Source organism: Sinocyclocheilus grahami, unplaced genomic scaffold (assembly GCF_001515645.1).
Source record: "Sinocyclocheilus grahami isolate Dianchi unplaced genomic scaffold, SAMN03320097.WGS_v1.1 scaffold1005.1, whole genome shotgun sequence".
Lineage (NCBI taxonomy): Eukaryota > Metazoa > Chordata > Actinopteri > Cypriniformes > Cyprinidae > Sinocyclocheilus > Sinocyclocheilus grahami.
Window position 1 is genome coordinate 269,164 of NW_015506184.1, and position 5,189 is coordinate 274,352.

A 5,189-nucleotide genomic window follows, 5' to 3' on the forward strand; every position below is an offset into this window, starting at 1 on the left:
TATTAAAGAGACGTGGTATAACAGGCAGGGTCGAACAATGGCAAACAGGTATATGGTGGGCAAAAACACAAGAATAGTCCTAGGGCTAGCGTAGGTCACCGATCGGCAGACAGAATCACAGGGGCGAGACGAGAGGGAGAAATCCAGGAAAACAGGCAAAGATCAGAAACCGCAAAGACAGGCAAGGCAAATCAAGGAAAACACGGAGACTCGGAAAGGGGTACAGGCTAAACAATACTCAGCGGAGAATGGTGGTTTGAGTGGGTGTTATATAGTAAGTGAGGTGATAAGAAACAGCTGTGTGCAATGAGCGCAATCAGTGCAGTGTGCAAATCGTGCAATGAATGATGGGATATGTAGTCCGGGGTACTATGCAACAGTTTGTGTTTTGCGAGAGTCAATGTAAAGGAAAGGATGACCTCTGGTGGTGAATAAACGGAAGTCCATGGACCGAATTCGTGACAGAAACAAGGAACATTGAAAAAGAACAATGGCATGCAAACGGGAGTCAGCTTCATTCTTGTAGATTGGGAGTAAATCAGACACGCTCCATTGAGCTAAATTCAATGAAATTCATCAGAACTAAATTAGATTGTGTTTGTCCAACAAAATGAAAACAAACAGCTTTATCCCATATCATGGTACATGACAGCATACAGCAGATATTTACATCAGATCAATCTCTGGTAAACTCATATCATTCATTATATGTTACTGTGTTAATGACTTCTCACAAAGATGAACAACAAAGGATACATAAAAACACAACTGTAAAAAAGCAAATAAATGGCATGGCAAAAACACAGTCATATAAAAAAATTGCATTTCAGGCCTTATAGGTTTAAGAGCACTTTGTAAACTGCTTAACTGATACAATGATTTTACAATATTACAATGACAAACTCTAATTGCATTTAGTTTTAACATGCTAAATATTCTAAAACATTTAATAAGTAAACTGATCTGAATTTTTAAATTAATTTTTAAACCCAAATTCTTCAGTGGAGACTTATTTTATGTTTGCTGTTGCTTTTCTGATACATGAAAGTATTTATTCCAGCTGCAGAATCTTCCAGGTTCTGCATATTAAAAAAAAAATAACCCCCAGTGTCAGAAATGCACACTGGGGGGAATTGACGTGGTTTAAGTGGTTTAATTGAAGTATAAAGATACTATTTTACCAACAGGTAAATTCACAAACAACAAATCCATTCATACAAATTGACAAGATGAAACATGTACGAGCTGGAAATCCATCTACACGATTTCTTTGTTTGTATTACACATGATACATTCACATTTATATCTACAATATATCATATAATCTGCAGCCCTGCTAATGGATCAACACGGCAGCTTCCAGAATGTCATTTGCAACAACATTGGAAACAGTTAAAGCCAAGAATTTAAGGTGTGTCTAGAGAAAATGATTTAAAAAAATAAACTAGCCTTGTGAATTATTTACTGATTTTGAAAAACACTGTATGTATTACATCTGCAATTCATGTTGCATACTCATTTAATTTACATATCATCTACTAAAATTTGTATGCACATAATAGAGTCATTGACCCTTTCTTAATTATTTACATACTTGTTTCACTGAATTGTTTATAAAAGCAATATCACAGTTTTGGTTGTGTGATATTGATTTACTGTCTTGCATATTCAAGGATCAAAAAAACAATAATAAAAAAAGAAAAGATGAATACAGTAAAAATATATGAAAAAACCCCAGGATGAATCATATGATTCAGCCATTTATTCACATTCGAACTGAAGTGGCAAGTTTGCTTCACTTATATAGCAAGCAAAAGTACCCATATATTCTCCTCTATCTTCTGTTGTTTGCAGTGGCTCTTCACCATTGCAGCAGTAGACACAAGGTACAACCACTATTATTATGATCAAGCCCAAGCCAAGGAGCATCACAAAACCCCAAATCTGATAAAAAAAAAGCTAAATCAGTACATTGATTTAATACAGAAACAATTATGATAATGCATACTTAAAGTGACAGTACTGTACTTAAATTCTAATTCAACAAATGCTTAAAGCGATGAGTGAGCTCATTCTTATTTCTTGCACACTGAAACCCTTTTTGTACATGCACTACTTCAGAGAATTTGTGAAATTTTGTGTGCATCACATTAATTTTTTTTAATGATCTTAACATAGCCTATATATTTCAGAAGATTGGAGCATGGAGAAATCTTCCAGTATATGACTTACCTGTGAACTGGCAATAAAGCTGATAGTCAGAGCCTGTAGTTCGGTATCATTTTTTTCCTGGAACTGGTTCAGTGGGTTGGCACCATTTCACATGTTGCTGATCATCTGAGACATACACTCCACTCCAGTCTGTTCTCTGACAGGCAACATAATCACCACCAAGGAGCACAAGCATGATCCACACAAAAGGTGGAATCAGGGTAAACAAGAAATGTTTAAACTGCCAACGAGACCTTGGAGGTCCATCCTTAATTAGCTGCAAAATACACATTAAACCTAAAACAAAAATAAATGGTGCAATGAGGATTAGGTTTATTAAGTGTGCATTTTGCTCAGCATCGCACGGGCATGAAACATCTTTATCAATCAAAGCCTCCAACGGAATCAACAAAATGCTCAGTGGAAAAGAGGTGAAAGCAGATGTTTTGACCAGATCATTATCCAAAAATTTTAAAAACTCTTGTGGTAACACCATCTCTGAGGCGTACAACAGGCAAATCGGATGATGTTTTGTCTGCTTCTCTGTTTTATGTTCTCAGGCACACGAGATACCCAGGAAATGTTTAAAGATGGATAGGTCCCCTACAAAGAACATAATAATATTTTTTTTTTCACATTATAATTTTTAATAGTTAAACAGTACATGCATGTCTTTATGTGTGTGTGTGTGTGTGTGTGTATGTATATATATATATATATATATATATATATATATATAACTAATTTTAATAGCAATTATTAGCAATTAAAGATGGGTATTTATTAAACAATTACAAAACTACATATATGCATAGTTAACAACACATTTTTTTACAGAACTAGCTTACATTGCATCACATGTCTTTTACCTTAACACAATGAAGTGAGTCTGATCTTGGAGTTCAGTCTCATTCCTCCTTTGTTTTAGAAGCCACTTTAAAGTAACCTGTTAAACAGGCAAGAGCATCATTATCAGAACATATGAGGATGAAAGGAATCAACTTGCTTTATAAAGTGGCAGCCCTCGGGACTTAAACTGACGCATTGTGTCTCCTGCAGTCCAAAAGAAATGATAAACACATGCACACATGCATACAGCATTAAAATGTACAAAACACATTTCTATCTCTTTTCACACAAATTATTATTACAAGGGCCAGATTATTGATAAACAAAGCCTTGTTTTGCATGGTTTCGTGCGCAATAGTATGTATGACTTCAAAACACTTTTATCGTAATTCATTATTTGTACAAATTTTATGTTTGCATTATATAACCAGCTCCATATGGGCTTTCTGTTGTAGTAAACTTGTTCAGTAGCAATTATTTTTTTTTTTACTTCTTGAAATGTATTTCTGTAATGGAAAAGCCAAATTAAAATAAAACCTTACAGGTTTCAAATGATATGAGTGTGAGACTGTGAGTCAGTGATGACGGAATATTAATTTTAATCAAAAATGATCAAATACAACAAAATTACATTGGGTTTGATCATGTCTGTAACTGATCTGTTTGCACTTCTTATTGATTCTTCAATTTTACATTGAATCACAGTTGACTTATTGACAGCTTTTTACTTCGGAAATTAAGAACTATGACAATAATAATGTGTTTTTGTTGCTAAAAATAGCTTTTTGTATAAAATAACAGGACACATTTTTGAGCATGTTACACTTACATACAACAACAATAATCTTGTGAACCAGATCTTGCATAATTCAATTCAATTGGTTCAATCTGAAATATATAAAAAATACAAAAAAAGCAGGTCTGATAAAAATATTTTTCACTTTGTTGATGGTGTATTAGTCCATTATCTCCAATATATAAAGAATGAAAAACAGCGATGTTAGTCAGGTTGTCACCAACATCAAGCAGATTTCTTTCATTTGTACCCTCATCAAGAGTAAGACAGAGACCATGATACACTTTCTTTTTCTGTTTCATGTATAGGCATTGTTTAATCTGGGTGTGTCTAACGTATCTAACGATCATTACAGACCAGAACGAGAGTTGAAAAATAATGCACTTTTTTTCCACTTTAATATTTGTTTTTGTGTGTGGGCAAAAAAAACTAAACAAAAAAAAACATTATTGATATAATGTTAATTAATGTTATTATTGATATATTATATAAAACATTTATTGACATTATATTTGAACCTCATGAAACATTTTAAAGTAATAAAAAAAAAATTATTTCATGACCGCGTTAATTTAAATTGCCCTAAACTTTTAAAGTTTACATATGTTAATAATAATAGAATAACTTCAGAATAATAGTTAAATAATGGATTAGGAGTCAATTTTTAATTGACAATCTCAGTTTCTGTAATGCAGAATAATTCATACAATACAATAAAAGGAGTTACAGGGTAAGACGTTCCTGGTTTATTTGAAAATGGACTTTGACAAATGACTTGGTTCAGAGAGTTGTGAAATCAATGGCTCTGAGTGATTCACTTATTAAGCAGGTCTAATTCAAATAGCTATGAGTGTGAGGACTCTTTAAAAAAAACATTTTTGACTATGACACGCTAGCAATTAATACAGTAATTAACAAAAGTAGAATTTGTAACTTAAATTTAAGGATAAACACTTTAGAAAACTTTGAATGTGCCATTTTAGTTATTGGATTGAGCTATTTATAGCAACATTTGGATAAATATCATGTCAAATGCTCTTAATGGAAACATCAATGCCAATAAAGAACTTTAATTTCTAAGTGTACAGCAGTTTCACTCAGCTGTTTTCAGAGACGGACAGTAACTAAGTACATTTACAGTACTTGAGTATTGAACTTAAGTACACTTTTTGAGTATCTGTACTTTACTTGAGTATTATTTTTTTCTGGGAACTTATGACATTAACTTCACTACATTTGAAAGACAAATATTGTACTTTTCACTCCACTACATTTCTATCAAGGTCCTCGAAGTAGAAAGTCGTTACTATGTAGCAGCTTTGAAAGTCAGTGG